The following is a 17,819-nucleotide window of genomic DNA, read 5'->3' on the forward strand; positions in this document are numbered from 1 at the left end:
GGGGTTTTCCAAAGAAAGGTTTTCAGGACTTCTGATGTCGTGGTCCTCCTTTGCCACGAGGGTGGCATCTATCATTTAAATTTCCCCCTCTGCCTCTGGGGGAAGACCCCCACGTCCTTGGTAAGATCCTTGTGATTTCTTGAAGAACATTTTTTCACCACATTGATGTTTCCTCGAAAATGATCTTTGGGGGGGGGGTGCGGAAAAACATACGCCCATGGCAGAAAGGATCTTTCCATCCTTCTCACACCTGGACAATATATCTTTTACTTTGGGGCCAAAAAGAGGGGTACTGTCAAAAGCAGCATTGATGAATGTAGACTTAAAAGGGTCCGGGAAGTCATCCAAGTGCATCCAGGTGTCTCTCCTACTTGCTACAACTGAACCTACTGCCCTTGAGGTTCCTTCTGCCACATTGGAAATAAGCCTCATGGATGAGTTTGATATAGATTGTAGCGTCATCACCTGAGAGGTGACAGAAGCCTTCACCTCCTCAGACACGGTTCCTGTGAGGACATCTGAGAGTTCCTTAATCAGACCCCTCTGTATTCTGGTGAAATGTGCCAAATAGTTCAAAGACCTCAAAGCAAAGGTCCCTGAAGCATAGACATGCTTCCCAAACTTGTCCATCGAGCGCAACTCCTAGATGGAGGGATAAACAGAGCAACTTTCATCGGCTAGTTCTTTTCTTGTGGCCGCCGCTATGACCATGGCATCAACAGGGGGCCCTTATCTTCCAGAGGGATCAAAATCCTAAAAGGCTTCCTAGGAATGGGATTAATGGTGTCAGGTTCCTTCCATGCTCACCATGAGACCAATTCGAGGAGCTCATCAGCAGGTGGATTCACTCTAAGTAGATGGGCCAGTACCAAACGCCTCTGATGAAGGACTGCTGGGCTTCCAGCCACCTATCTGTTTCATGATTTGGAGGATGTCTCCGAATGAGACATCCGCAAGAGGTGACTGTGGGGGAGACACTGTCCTCCTCAAAATCTGTATCTTCTGTGACAGATTCAGGAGAATCCAGATGTGTCCACTTGCATGGCCTCTTCCGAGGGACCTCCCAGTGGCATAATCTGGTGAGGTATTGGAAGAAGTGGAAATACCCAACTGGGTGTCCAAGGTTTTCGTACCCAAATAATTCTAGAGATAAATCACCATGTCTTTCACCAAATGGCAGCAAAAGTGATTGGAGGTAATGGGGGATGGTGAATTATAGATAAGGGAGAAGCTTGAGAGTTTCAAGTTGCCACAAGCTTTTACATCGGTCAAGTCGGATCAGACATTTCAGATCAAAACCCATCAGTCGAGAACGGAACAAAAACTGACATCAGATAACCTTTTTTGTTAAATGTCTAGTTCCAGCTTTTATGTTACATGCATGCACTGTTTGAAAGGTTGAACTTTTATATAGTTGTTTCTTGTGCCTATGTCACGTCTTACAACACTTTTTGTTACTGAAAGCTCCCAAAATAATTCCCACTAACCCCCTAAAGCCTATTAATTTAACATTAACAAAACTATGTACATCTTCAAATATTGAAGTTTTACCCTCCTAATAGGAGGAAATGACAGCCAAACTCAGAGACTTGAATTAATCTAAAAGAAAGGTTATCCATGCTAAGATGCAAGGTGCAGCCCGTGCTTCTACTACGTGCTAACTGGGTTTGTCTTATCTTTATAGCTCTGCCAGCTGGGAAAACCCCTGAATGTTTTTAGAGAATATTATCTCCTAGCCAGTTTCTCTTTTTTCCCCAACCAATCACTCTCCACCAGACTGAAACTAATTTCTCTTTATCAGTCTGTCTCCATGGAAACATGACAACCAGACAGTCTGATAATTTTTTCATTATCAGACTGTCTCCATAAGGACATGAGAATGAGTCAATTTCTCTCTATCAGACTGTTTCCATGGAGACACAAGGGCCAGATACAGAACTGCTACTAAGCATACGTTCATTTGTTAGATAAAAGCCTCATAATATTCAATATTCTTTTTCATTTACTTGCTTTCTCTAAAAACGTGTTACTAAATCAATCTAAGGTCCTTAATCAAGTCATTCTCCCATGCACAAATGAGAAAAACCACATTAATTGTTCTTTTTTTGTCATGCTCTTTTAACCAGGCTTTTTTAATCTTCCATATCTTTATCACTTTCTTCCCTCCAACTTCCAAACATCCACAGGCACAGATTTCTGTTCATGGAAAGCTTCCAGAAGACTGATCATACATCACTGTTTCTCTCTCATCTCCTCCTGTCTTAAATGTTAGCTATTCTTGCCTAAACTTCTTCTAACCTTGACATAACTATGCCTTCCATAAATATTTCCATTTGTGCTCTTTTTTGATTTCTACATTTCTCTGTTTTGTACAAATGTTCATAAAATTTCCAAAATATCTACAAAAATTCTACAGGATATCTGTTTTTTTTCTTGTTACAAGCTCCCTATGTTTGGCAACAGCCCTTTCTACTTTCTGCTGCCTACGTCATGGTGCTAAAAGTTTTTGTGGTCTGGAGTTAACAAAAAATAGTTGTTTAACAGCAATCTTTAAGTTTATGCATATTATCCAGACACTCCCTTATTTTCCCTTTAATACTCTGCATTTGTGCCAACAATATTTCAACCTTTGTTTGCTGCTCTAAGTCATTTCTTTTGCTTCTTAATCATTACTTCTTTATTCTTTATTTATACTCCATGTTTAAACTCGGTTTTCATTTTATAGCTTTTTAAGAGGTCTCCGTTTCTCCTTAACTCTCTAATAATTCCTAGTACTCATTCCTTAAAGTTTCTTTTTATCAGGTAGGTGGGAAAGCACCAGTGTCTCATTTTTACTTCACTACCCTGCATTTTTCCCTTGTTTTTTATTGTTACGTGAGCTGAAATAGTTACTGGATGAGTCTCAAAGCTTTCAATTAAATTAAAATGCTCCTATGGAATATAACTCCATCTAGTCTAGTTCAGTTATTGTACCTTGGGGAATAATATGTAAATTCTGTCTTGATTTCCAGCTACTGACTTCACATCTTCCATACCAAATATTCTCATCATTTTTTCAAAAACCTACCCGCTTCTGTTACGTTTTCCCTTATAGGTTCTCCCAAAACATACTCATTATTGCAAATCAAGTCCCATTCCCCACATACAAGTAATATTCCCTGCCAAAAGCTGATTATTTCCCCAAGCTTTCTTAAGCTCCATAACAGCAGTTTTTGGTGTAATATACACTTCAACATAATCCTCCTCTCTTGCCAACAGACCCCTTTCTACCACAAGTTTTATTTTATTTTACATTTGATAACCTGGAAAGTCCACTGGACACAGGTCCTTCTTCAGTGGAGGCCCGGGGAGAAAAACTCTACAAATAACAAAGAAATTGACAAATTGAGCACAACAACTGAAATGAACTGACCAATAGAGTATCACAATATACAAGCTGATTTAGGAAACATACACTGATAATACAGTATTTGAAAGGCAGTGGTGGTGCAGCGGTTAGCGTTGTCGCCTCACGGCAAGAGATTCTCCCGTTCGATTCTCGGCTGGAGCGCCTTCTGTGTGGAGTCTGCATGTCCTCCCCATGGTCGTGTGACGTGTAAAGACATGCAGGTAGGTGCGTGTGTGAATGGCTGTGCCTTCTTTGAAGGTTGGGCGTCAGGATGGCATCTCAGCACCATAAAAATCCACTCCCAATCATTAGCAGACCGGAGTTCCTCTGTGGCGACCCACCGAGAAAAGCCGAAAGACAAACAACAACATCATTGATAATACATTATTTGAAAGAAACAATTACACTCAAAACAGATATGAATACAGATAATCATCAAAAACAATGTTAATCTGTGTAAGATAATTTAAAATGTAGAAGCCATCGGTACAGTAGTAGATACAGCAATTTCTGGGTAGTGAATTTTCAAAGTGTTGAGATGAGATTGCAGTATAATAAAGGTAGAACTAGCCTGGGCAAGTACAAGAACATAGCCATGTAGTATGGAGGTGAGTTCTTGGTGCTTTCTTAAACTGAGTTAGTGAAGGGATAGAAAATATGTTGGTTGGTAGTGAGTTCCATGTTTTAGAGATGCAGTTAGAGAAGAGTGATTCACCTGTTGTTACAAACTTTAGTTAATTAAATCTACCATTAATGTCTTTCTTCCCTTTTTTTATCACTACTGGAGCCCTTCTAACAATTAAGAAAATTGCCCTAATTTTCCTTTATTTTAATATTCTGCTGAAAATTTATCCATTTCTTTGTCAAATCCACATGTACATTTCTTTACAAATGTGTATCCTGTGGCACTGTTATTTGCATTCTGCATTTCTTAATATAGTTCGACGCTTTCCCTTTTTTTTTTTTTACACATGTAAGGCCATTTATGTTCCAAGATATTATGGAGAGCATAGCCATCATGACAAAAAGCTATTGCCCTTGCCTATTATACATGGATTTTTGAACATATTTCCATCTTTTGTGTTACATGCATACACTAATGTTTGTCAGGCTGATTTTTTTTATACAGTTGTTTCTTTTTTATTTACATGTGAACCTTAGTTACAGTTGCAAAGACGATCTTCTTCTTCCCTTTTGGCTATTCCCATTAGGGGTCACCACAGTGGATCTTCTGTTTCCATTTCTTCCTGTCCTCTGCATCTTGCTCTGTCACACCAACCACCTGCATGTCCTCTCTCACCACATCCATAAACCTAATCTTAGGCCACCTCGTTTCCTCTTACCTGGCAGCTCCACCCTTAGCATCATTTTCCCAATATACCCAGCATCCCTCCTCAGCATGTCCAAAGCAAAGCAATCTTGCCTCTCTGGCTTTGTATCCAAAACATCCAACCTGAGCTGACCCTCTTATATACTAATTCCTAATCCTATCCATCTTTGTCTCACCCAGTGCAAATTTTAACATATTTAACTCTGCCATGTCCAGCTCTGACTCTTGCCTATTTGTCAATGCCACCATCTCCAACCCATATAACATACCTGGTGTCACTACCCTCTTGTAGACCTTCACTTTCACTCTTACTCGGTTACAAATCACTCCTGACACTCTTCTCCATCCATTCCACCCTGCCTGTACTCTCTTCTTCACTTCTCTTCCACACTCACCATTACTCTGAACTGTTGATAAAGACTAGGTTTTAATGAAAAACCTTCAAACAAAAAAATACATTTTCAAAACACCCCAGCCCTATTAACTTAGAACAAACACAAAAAAGTATGTACATCTTCAAAAATGAAGTTTACTCTACAGATAGGAAGAAGTACCCCCCAAAGTGACAGCTGCACCCACAGGCATTACCTCACCTAAAATTAAGGTTACGCATGCTGAGGCACATGCTACAACCTCTGTTCCCACTTAATAATTGCCATCCGTTCTTTTCTTATATCTATTCCCCTCCCAGATGTGAAAAACATCCTGTATGCTTTCAGAAAACATTAACTTTTAGCTCTAAGAAATGCACTAGCTATCTTTAAATAAAACTTACTTGTACACTGTGCTATTAAATGCTTCAAATAGTATGGCTTCCAACTCTTATTTACTTCTCATAATTTAAAATTTTATTTTTCACTGAACTACTTGCTACTATACCTTTACATTTTAAAGAATACTCAAAACTTTCAATATTAATTGCTTATACTTGCAGACAGCTCATCTCCATGAATAAGTGCTCAGTAATAAATCTTGATCAATTTCACTCAGAAAAGCATGTACAGATGCTTCAGCTGCAGACTTCTTGACGTCCACTGAGCATTTTCTAATGGAAAAACAAGTTAATATCTTTGCAGGTGTACGAAACTTAGCATTTTTCACAGCTTTCATCATTCTGTCTTATTTTAAAGCCTACCTGCTTGCAAAAAAACTTTTTATAGTTTAAGCCAAGGGTATTAATCTAGACATTTCCTCTTATAGGTTCAAAGGTTGTTACTAGGCTATCAGCCCTAGGGCCTATACAAACCTAGCTAAACAATTCCATGGCTATTTCTTCAAACAATATTTACTTCCCTGGACCCCTGTCTAGCAGGGCGACTGACGTGATCCCCGGGGTGAATTTCCTATCTCCCTTCCAATAGTCAAGGTTCCTTTTGAAGAGGGCCAAGGAGGTGCTCTTCTTGACATGCCTGGGCAGTCTATTCCAGAGTATGGGGAGTCTCTGGGTCAGGAACCTATCCCTCCAGCATGTTTTGTTCATTGTGATGACAAGGTTTAGATCCCTGGAGCATGTGGCTCGAGGTATTGGGATTTCTTTAAGTGGAGCATGTCCAACAGCTCAGGATTTGACATGGCCTTGTATGTTAAGCAGAGATCACCTCTGAGTAGACGATGTGCCACAGAGTATAGCTGGAGTTTTTTTTAGATGGTCAGCATAGGGCATCTGCTTTAGGCCTGGGATTCTTTTAGTGAGGTATTTCTGTGGCCTTTCCAGCTCTTGTAGATGTCTTGTGAGGTACATACCAAACGGGGCATTGTACTCTATAATAGGTCTAATGAGGGGTGAGTACAGTGGGACAATGACCTCCTTTTTTCTGGATGAAAAGTCCTTAGTGATGAGGTGTGCCACATAGAAGGATTTCCTGACTGTTGTAGCAATGTGGTTATCGAAGTTGAGACCACTGTCCACCTGTGTCCCTAAGTCTCTCATCACACTTTCGGTGTTTAGTGTACTGCCACCTATGTGGTAATTCATGGGTACATGGGTTTTCCCAAAGGGGACAACTATACATTTCTTAGCACTAAGTTTGAGCCCATGGCTCTGGCACCAAGCATCTGTTTCTGTAAGTCCCTTTTGTAGAACATCCACATCATTTGGGGATTCAGTAATGGCTCCCAGTTTGCAGTCATCTGCGAACTTTGTTAGCCAGAGTCCCTTAGTGTTGGCCTGTACTTCAGAGAAGTAGATGCCAAACAAGAGCGGTCCCAGGACTGAACCTTGAGGTACTCCACTTTGTTACTTGTCTGGAGCTGGATTTGGAGTCGGCTACTTTTACATTTTGGGTTCTGTCAGTAAGCCAGTTGGCAACCCGTAGGGATTTATGCCCAGCTTAGTACGTTTATCTATGATTCCAGAGTGGGGGAGGGTGTTGAAGGCCTTGTCGAGGTCCAGACAGGCTGCGTGGACTGCCTTACCCTCGTCCACAGCTCTGGAGACTGATTCAAAGAAGTCAATCAGGTTCAGAAGACAAATAAGATATATTTAGATATGTATAGATAAATATTTTTTTAAGAAACTTTGACTTGGATCATCAGCCATACTATTCATAACAGAAGAGTATCAAACAGTAAAAAAAGAACTTCAACATATTGACCATTAACAGTCAAAGGCAACCATAACAATTAACATTTGTCCTAAGTATATTATGCATTTGTGTCACACTGAGATAGCATGTAATAAAAGATGGACCAAAATCATTGGTATGGCGCAGTCACTGTTCATCCTTGAGCCTTGCATAATTTTTGCAGATTAACAGTTTAGTTCATGTGTAAGTCTAGCATTAAAAATTTCCAGTGTTTAAAATGATGGCACAAACTCTGAGTTGTAACAGCAGTTTCTAGTTTCACTCAATAGATGTCAAGCCTTTCAAATGGTCTGTTATACCCAGAATCCAAAAAAATTGTATCATCCAGGTGTGGAATAGGGTTTCAAACAGCAAAATTAGAAGTTATGTATTACCATTAACTTGGCATCTGTACTGCCCATTTTCATTCTTCCTCACTGATGGGTCACAGATCTGATTCTCACATCCGACTCGGCCGCATTCACAAGACTTAGGATCTGAATCTTGAGCTCCTCCCTCTACCCATAATGCTCTCCTCCATCCCCACCTCCTCAGATTGAGTTTGCTGCCTTACTGTCCACTATATTACACAGACAGGACAGACGCAAGAAAAGACTGAGGCTCAAACTAGGAACATGAGTGTTCCAATATCTTTATGAATCCTGAACACACATTTAAATTCTGAGTTATAGATCAGGTGGCACAGAATCATAGGCGAGGCCCCATCCAGTTAGAACTTGAAAGACTAGAACTTATTTGGCAAATCTGATTAAATGCCTACAACCACCAGGACTCAATGATATGTGTTCCCTAATGTGTATGCTGAAATTGAAAAATCTAATGAAATAGTATTGGGGAGCTTTCCCCTAAATATACTTTTACATTTAAGTTTTTTTTCTCATACTCACTGCTCTATTAAATTGTTGGACAGAAGTTTAACATATTTTTGTTTCAACAAGTGTAATTTGTGGATTTTAGAAATATTAACATGGTCATTTTAAATATATGCTGTTATTTCTTAAATAGATGTGACTAGCACTTTAAAGTTTTAGCTGGGATGTCACGTGACTTACTGAGAGGGTTATTTAAACTGTTTCTTGTGAATGAAGTACTTGTATTCTGATGAAGTTCGACTATTTGGTGTGGATGAAAAGCGCTTTATAATAAATTAATTTGTTGTTCCAGGGGTTGTGCCTTATTCTTTGGGATTTTGCAGTTTGTTTTCTTGTGTTTCACTGGAATAAGTCTGTCTTTCGTGAATGATGGCAACCAACACAATGGATTCAACCCCTGAATTGCATTCCAATACTGGGAGTGATGCAGATGATTTAGGTAACCTTACCATTCTAGTTCAAGCTCTTTCCGAACAAGTGGAAAGGCTTAGTTACAGGTTGGATTTGCTTAACTCAGCACAACAGCAACAACAAGACTCAACTCAATGTACACAATCTAACAGTGGAAATGCTTCTTCTGGTGTTTTTGAATTGTTAAACCAAACTACTTCTCAAATTCAACATGTGAACTTGCAGAATAGACTTACCAACCAACTTAACAATCCAGCACAACAACCAGTGAAAGAAAACATATCCCCGAGGCTTATTGGGTTTCCAAGGTTAAAGGATTGGCTAACTTCACCATTGGGATTTAATGCGCCTAATTCAGCACAAACAGGGAACTCGGCCAGGGATAATGTGAATATTTCTGATTTGTTAAATATATTTGATCAGAATTTGTTAAAATATAAAAAAATTGTGCCTAGAAATTTAATATTTTCAGGAATGTATAAAACTTGAAATAGTACCTAAAGGGCTAAGAATCTGTCAGTCTCCCACAGGTTTGGTTCCAGAATCACAGTTTCACTTGGACTTAAGTTATTTAATTGACAGGGGTTGGACTTAATGTGCAAACACTATAACTTGTTTGCTGAGGAAATAACAGATGCAATTTCCATACTGGATGTTCAGATTAAAACTCACTTGGACTTCGACCATTATAGATATGATTATGCATGTATCTTTCAGAGTATAGACCAACACACTGACAAAATTAAACTAACTAAAGTCAAGAAATTAGAAAGGGATCACGCTCGGTACCTATACGGGACTGCCTATCCACGCCCCCCTACATCACAAGGATTGAAAGTCAGAGGAGGCAGTGCCAACTATGTGCTCAGTGTCAATCATGCTAGTAATGAAGGGAATAGTGAACAAGCTGTGTCTACACACACTGTGAGCAGGTTTCCTATGAAAGTCCAGAGCAAAATGAAACTGTGAGAAGCAGCGAGCATTTACAAAACCAACAAACACGCTGCAATTTTAATGACAACCAGCACAACAGCAATAACCAGCCTCCTCAAAACACCTCCAACCAGGTTTTACCACAGGGAAATACTAACACAAATGGAACCAAAGGAAGAAGCACAACAAATGCAGGTAAACTACTCAGCAGAAATTAATGACATTACGTATGGAGGTAATCCTTTGGTTATCAAAAATACTGAGGGTGAATTTTATATTTACAACTATTCCGCATTTGATGTGACGGTTGAACTTGCTAACATTTTGGCTAAGTGGCTGACCTTCATTCCTTTGAGGAGAATGACATTGCTAAATGTATTGTAGACCTGAAACTTTTTGAAGAAAATTAAATTTAAAAGCTCTTCTAGGTAATACTAGTTTAGAGGACCAACAGTTTAGGATAGGCAGCTTGTTTAATCCATACTGCATAACCTTTTACATACCTTCGAATGAGTTTTTGAACTTGATTTCAGGATGTTACAGTCATAGGTTCATAGGCAGGTACTAGGCTATCAGCCCAAGGACCTACGTGAGCCTAGCTAACAAGGTTCCCTGGCTTACGCCACCCAAGAAAGTTATTTTCCTGTGCCACTGTCGAGCAGAGACACAAAAGTGATCCTCAGGGTGTATTTTCTATTTCCCATCCACTCAAGATTTTTCTTGGAGTGCTAATGATAGCATATGTGAAGTCTCTGGGACAGGAATCTATCCCTCCAGCATGTCCTGTTTATTGTGGTGACAAGGTTTAGGTCCCTAGAGTGTGTAGCTCAGAGGGATTGGGATTTCTTTAGGTGTAGCATGTCCAACAGCTCTGGGTTTGATATAGCTTTATATGTTAGGCGGAGATCACCTCAGAGTAGGCAATATGCTACGGAGTAAAGCTGGAGTTTTTTTTTTGAGGCGGTCAGTGTAGGGCATTTGTTTGAGGCCAGTAATCCTCTTTGTGAGGTACTTATGTGGCCTTTCCAGCTGCTGCAGACGTCTTGTGAGGTACATTCTAAAAGGGGCGTTGTACTCTATAATGGGTCTAATGAGTGTCGTGTAGAGGGGAACAATGACCACTTTTTTTCCTGGATGAAAACCCTTTTTTGATGAGGTGCGCTACGTAGAAGGACTTCCTGACTACTGTGACGATGTGACTATCAAAGGAGAGACTACTGTCCACCTGGGTCCTAAGGTCTCATCACACATTCAGTGTTAAGTAGATTGCTGCCTATGTGGTAGTTCATGGCTACAGAGTTTTTACCAAAGGGGATGACACTGCACTTTTTGGCAATGAGCTTGAGGCCATGGCTCTGACACCAGGCATCTATCTCAGCAAGGCCCTTTGGTAGGATGTCCACATCATTTGGGGACTTGACTATGGCTCCTAGTTTGCAGTCATCTGCAAACTTTGTTACCCAGAGGCCTTCTGTGTTAGCCTGTACTTCAGAGAAGTAGATACCAAACAGGAGAGGTCCCAGGATGGAACCCTGTGGTACTCCACTTGTCACTGCTTTGAGGTGAGATTTGGAGTCTGCAACTTTTACAGTGTGGGTTCTGTCAGTGAGCCAGTTGGCAGCCCATCTTGTGATGTAGGGATTTACACCTAGTTTAGTGAGTTTAGCTATTATTCCAGAATGGGGGATGGTGTTGAAAGTCTTGGCGAGGTCAAGATAGACTGTGTGAACCACCTTACTCTCATCTACGGCTTTGGTGACTGCCTCAAAGAAGTCAATCAGGTTCAGGAGGCATGATCTGCCTTTCACAAACCCAAACTGGATGGGATCCAGAGTTTGGAGGTTACCGATGTCTTTGTTTATGAGTTCCATGATGATACGTTCCATGGCCTTGCAGACCAGGCTCGTCAGGCTAACAGGTCGATAGTTCCTGGGATCAGTGGTGGCTCCCCCTTTGTGGAGTGGGATAACTGTTGCCGTGTGTCATTCAGTGGGCACAAAGCCTGATGCGAGGCTATTATTGAACATGGTGCTTAAGAGGGGAGCCAGTTCGTTCTGAAGTTCGTGTAAAATGCAGCCTGGAATGTTGTCTGGTCCCATGGATGCTGTGTTTTTGGCTTTAGAGAGTGCAGCTTTTACCTGCGTAGCTGTGATTACAGGGACTCTGCATTCTTCCTGTATAGATATGGGCCCTTTAGAGGGTGGGGGGGGGGTAAAGTTAGCACTGAACCTATCTGCCAGGATGTTGGCAATATCAGTTGGTTCTGTAATTTTCATGCCTTTGTGCTGTTACTCAGAGCAGATCTGGGTGTTGCCATAGAGATTCTTGACATAGCTATAGAATGCTTTGTGATTGTCCTTAGAATTAGTGGCGATTTTGTTTTCGTAGTCCACCAATAAAAGGTTCGCAAGTAACTATAACTTGAGTAAGGATGAGCAAGCCTGGCTTAATGTGTTAAGGTCAACTAATGTCAGAGTCATGAAACCAGATAATGGGGGGTGGTGGTATTCACGGACTCTGATGATTATGACAAGATTGAATCAATTTTGAATGCAGATTCTTACCAACAAGTTTCATTAAATTAATACAATACAGCTAATCAGCTTATAAGAATTTACATTAATGACTTGTACACTGAAGGAAAAACAGACAAATTTATACAGCTACATGCTGATACTGACACCTATGGCACCAGTCATGTTCAGAGTCCCTAAAATTCATGAGGACCTTCAGAATCCATCACTAAGGCCCATTGCAGATGATAGAAATTCAGCTACATACGGATGTGCAAAAGTGGTGGAGTCAATACTGACAAAATATGTACAAACTGAGGCACAAATCTGCAGGGACTCCTGGACTTTTCTTGAAAAATTAATGAACTTGACTTCAACGCACAACACAATTTTCTTACAGTGGATGTAAGAGACCTTTATACATCCATACCACATGACCTACGCACAGAATGGGTGGGAAATATTCTAAGGAGCAAAGCCGCCCCAGGCACAGATATTTTCTTGGTTGAAGAATTGTTAGACATTATACTGTCCAACAATTTCATTCATTTTAAAAAGAACTTTTAATTACAAACAATGGGAGTAGTAATGGGGTCACCTTGTGGCTCCAGTTTTGCCAACTAAGTAATGGCTTACCGGGAACACACTTATATTTTCAACATCCAAGAAATTACCAGTCAAACAGTATATTTTACATCAACAAACGAATAGGAAGACACAGAAACAGCTGATATATCCAGTTCAAATCTTTTACTGCAGTGCAACAAAACACAAGCGCTTTCACCATACAGGCATCATCAGGTGTATTACAAAAGCACTAACATACACACACCCCTATTTATACATCAGAAGTCACATGATACAAATTCAAATTTAAAAACCACAGATTTAAAAACACAAAACATAAAAAGACATATAAATTTAATATAAAAAACATCAGACATAAATAATACATTCTAAAACTATACCTTGACGCTAACTACCTTCTTAGGGGTCTCTTCTTTAATTTAGGTACTAATGGAACTGATTCATTAAGCCCATTTCCCAGCCTGAACCTCACTATCCATGAGGATTCTAAATCCTCAGTCTTTGCACATATGTCATCTTGCCTCACATTCTCATAAACCCTAGCAATACCTAAAAATGTAAAACTATGACTGGAGTCAGTACTCAAAACATGTTTCACTAATGCACTAACTACATTACCTTTATTAATATGGTAGATATGTTCTCTGATGCGCTCTCTAAAGGGACGGTCAGTCTGATCTATGTACAACTTTTTACATGCAGTGCAGTAAGCTAAATAAACAATATGTAAGGTATCACATGTAGCTGCTATTGTGAAATTATAACATCTACCTTGGTCAGGATGTTCAAATTTGCAACTGCTGTCAATATATGCACACCAGTTGCAATGACCACATGGTTTAGTTCCGACTATATGAGAATTCCTATTTGCATCCTTAGGATAACACAACCTACTTCTCAGTGACCTACTGTTTTTATATAAAAAATACGGCACTTCAGGTATGTGCCTAGAGATATCATTATCAGTTCTAAGAACACCCCAGTGTTTTTTAATGATATCCTTATAACCATCTACATCAAACCTGTGCTATACTTGCTTTCCCGCCCCCTAACAAACTCTCTATCACCTGTAGAAAAATATGGTCTGGCTTCATTCATCCTTTTATCAAAAATCTTAACTACGTTGTTTTGAATAAGACATTCCTCATAACCTCTCTCCTTCAAGTTCATCTTCACATTATCAACTTCACCAATAAAATCACCATCCCTAGCATTTAACCTTGAGGCTCTATAAAACTGGTTAGAAGCCACACTTCTAAATACAGAGGGAGGATGAAGACTGTCCCTATGTAATAAATGATTCACATGACAGTCCTATCTATGCAACTTAGTGTAAATATTACCAGTTTCATCCTTAATAACAGAAACATCCAAGAAATCCACCATTAATTCTGAAGAATGAGATGTAAACTTCAAATAACAGGTACTACTGTTCACATATTCCATAAAGGCAGCAAATGTATAAAGGTCTCCCTCCACAGAATAAATAGGTCGTCCACAAATCTACGAAAAAACAAAACATGTTCATTAAATGGCATTTTTTTGACAACAAACAACTAAAGTTAAAGAAAGGAAAAGCGCCAACAAGGGCACAAAGGGTAGGAAATAAGGGCACCCTAATGCCAGTGAACAGCTAGAAAGGTAGCATAGAGAGAAAAAAATAGTAATTCTTATATAAACTGTAAGAAGCCTAGAACTTGTGAAAAAAGTACAGTTTTGTACCTACCATAAATGTAGATGTTCGAGGATTCCATTGCTGCAGTCCTTACTATTGGGTATAGTCCGCGTCCAGTAATACCAGAGCAGGGTACTAATGCGCATGACCGCATATCCTCAGTCTTTTCTTGCCCCAGATGTCAGAAGACCCTAAAAAGACAAGTCCCAAAAAACCTGCACCAAAAACATGTACAATATATACAAGAATATATACAAAAATGTAAGCATGTAAACTCACCTACACAACCACCCCTAAACACAGAGGGGAGGGAGAATGGAATCCTCGAACATCTACATTTATGGTAGGTACAAAACTGTACTATGTTCTTCGTTTCCATTGCTGCAGTCCTTACTATTGGGTAGAATCCCAAAGCAGAGGTAAGGAGGCTGGCAAATCATAAAGAAGGAGGAGCTGACAACATGCCTTGCAAAACAGCTGTGGCAAAACCAGCCCTAGACTTAGAGTAGATAGGAAGGTGATAATGCTTAGAGAAAGTATGCACTGAACTCCAAGTAGCTGCTTCCAAAATATCCTTAGTTGCCTCCCCCCTTAGAAATGCTGTTGAAGTGGCAGTAGCCCTAGTGGAATGAGACCTAATCCCAGCTGGAATCTCCTTGCCATGATGGGAATAACAAAATGCAATGCAAAAGCCAATCCACCTAGAAATAGTTTGTTTTGACACAGGCTTGCCCTGTGAACTCAAAGCAAAAGAAACAAACAACTGCTGAGACTGCCTAAAATCCTTAGTCCTGCTTAAATAATATTTTAATTGCCTGTGTACATCTAAAGTGTGCAAAATCTTTTCCCCTTTATTTTGAGGGTCTGCATAAAAAGTAGGCAAATGAATAGTTTGGTTTAAAGCCACACTAGAAACCACCTTAGGCATAAAGGAAGGATTAGTGCGTAATGATACCCTATCCTTATGGAAAATCAAAAGGGCTCTACTGCCATAAGGGCCTGCAACTCAGACACCCTTCTTGCAGAAGTAATAGCCAACAGAAAAGCAGTCTTCCATGACAAGTATTTCAATTCAGCAGTAGCTGCAGGCTCAAAAGGTTGTAGAGTAAGTTTTCCAACACAAAATTGAGATCCCAAGCAGGAGTAGGAGCTCGTGGGGGTCTTATATTCTTCTAAGAAACTGCTTGAACAAAGGATGAAAACAAAGGTGGGTCACAATCATAGTGAGCTGAAATTGCTGCAGCATGAATCTTAATGGAAGAGAAGGACAAACCTTTGTCCAATAACTCAGTAAGATATTGAAGAGCCACACTCAAATTAGGCTCAGAAATCTCCAAATTCTTTGCTGTACTCCAAAATAAAAATCTCTTCCATTTTACACTTTCCTTGTACTAGGTCTTCTAGCTTCCATAATCACATTTAAAACTTGTTGAGGAAGTTGAGACCTGCTGTGTTTCAACACAGAATATGCCAGGCTGTTAGATGAAGAGAGTGAAGCTTGACATTGAGCAGATGACCGTCCTTCTGAGATAACAGATGAGGAATCAGAGGTAAAGGCCATGGAGGCTTCTTTACTAGACTCGTAGTAGTGGGTACCAGTGTTGCCGAGGCCAATCTGGAGCTATCAAAATCATCCTTGGCCTGTCTTGTCTGACCTTTAATAGTACCTTTGGAAGAAGAGGCAGAGGTGGAAAGGCATACACATGAAGGTTTTTCCAACTGAAAGACAGAGCATCCACTTTCCAAGCTGTGTGATGAAACCCCTTTGTGCAATACTTTGGCAGCTGGTGGTTTAGTGGAGAAGCGAACAGATCTATGTCTGGAGTTCCCCATGACACTGTCAATTTCTGAAATACATGAAGATCCAGTTTCGATCCATGATTTGTCTGCTTAACACATCTGCTAAGGAGTTCTGTGCTCCTGGCAGAAACCTTGCCTGAAGAGTTAGTTGCAAGCTTAGCGCAGTCTCCCACAAAATCATTGCTTGCCTGCATAGAGGATAAGAATGTGTTCCCCCCTTGCTTGTTGATGTACCACATGACAGTTGTGTTGTCTGTTAGAATCAACACCTGCCCTGGAAGAAGTAACTCCTTGAAAGCCATTAATGCAAACTGGACTGCTAACATCTCCTTCATGTTGATATGTAGATGCTGTAGTCTGGCAGGCCACTTGTCTTGTATCCACTTTCCATTTAGATGAGCTCCCAAGCAATGTCCGAGGCATCTGTCGTTAAAATCTGACTTGCCTCTGGCGGGTCACAGAGAGTCCCTTGTTTAGGTGACATTCCTGAGCCCACCACAAGAATTCTTTTTGAAGGCAAGGTATTATTTGAATGACAGTGTCCAAATCCTGGCAGTGCTGTGTCCATACATTTTTGAGATACCATTGTAGCTTCCTCATATGCAGTTTGGCATTGGGAAGCACCAGAATACAAGATGCCATGAACCCTAATGCTTGAAGGACTGTCCTTGCAGTCAGCACGGACTGATGAGATAGTTGTTGGAAGTAAAGTGACAGACTCTTTTGTTTGTCCGGGGTTAAAAAGGCCATCTGGGCTGCTGTATTCAGTCTCACACCCAGAAAGCACGTCTTGAGAGGGTACTATACTGGACTTTATTTCGTTCACAGAATACCCTAGGCATCTTAGCACTGCTATAACATATTCCAGATGCTGTAGAAGGTCTTCCTTTTCTTGAGCCAGAATCAGGCAGTCGTCCAAGTAAGGATAGATTTGAATTCCTTGAAGCCTGAAGTAAGCTATCACTGGAGCCAGAACCTTTGTGAATACTCTGGCAGTGGATAAGCCAAAGGGCAATGCAGAGAACTGATAATGAGAATTTCCAGCTCGAAACGCAGATACTTCCTGCAACTTAGCCTTATAGGCACATGAAGGTAAGCTTCCTTGAGATCTAAAGTTACCATCCGGTGATCTTTGCCCAGCAGAGGTAAAAGCTGTTGTAACGTCAACATCTTGAACTTGGGAATGTCCAGAAAAGTGTTGAGGAGAGATAAATCCAAAATTGGTCTCCACGTGTTCCCCTTCTTTGGTACTAGGAACAGGCGAGAATAAAATCCTAGGCCCCTTTCTGATACAGGGACTGGCTGAATGGCCCCCATCTGGAGTAACTGAAAAACTTGCTTGTGAGCCTCCTTTCTTTGTGGAGGAGGAACGTCTGGCATGCCTTTGAAAGGGGGCAGTGTATGGAAATAAAATCTGTAACCGTGGTGAATGATATCCAACACCCATTTGTCTTGAGTAATTAAATCCCAATTTTCTTTGAAAAGAGACAGTCTTCCTCCCAAAGGAGCTGCCAGACGAGAATCTACTGGCAGCTGAAAAGACAGGTCATTGGGTCTGTTTACGAAAGGACTGACCCCTGCCCTCACCAGAAGACTGAGCAGGTGAACTCCCTGTTCTAGGCCTAAAAGAACCTTGAGCCCTGCCTCTACCACGTCTAGACCTACCCCTAGACTGGGAATCATAAGCAGGATATGTCCACCCCTTAGCAGGCCAATTTCTACTA

At 40.5% G+C, this 17,819-nt stretch overlaps 1 protein-coding gene across 1 annotated transcript in view; it reads right to left on the minus strand.

Annotated features, from left to right (window-relative positions):
• Window positions 1–17,819, minus strand: part of LOC122798415 (1-phosphatidylinositol 4,5-bisphosphate phosphodiesterase gamma-1-like) — a 3,104,897-nt gene that overhangs the window by 978,256 nt on the left and 2,108,822 nt on the right. The window lies entirely within an intron of this gene.

The sequence above is a fragment of the Protopterus annectens genome, chromosome 3.part1 (genome assembly GCF_019279795.1).
Source record: "Protopterus annectens isolate FY-2018-M chromosome 3.part1, PAN1.0, whole genome shotgun sequence".
Taxonomy (NCBI): Eukaryota; Metazoa; Chordata; order Ceratodontiformes; family Protopteridae; genus Protopterus; species Protopterus annectens.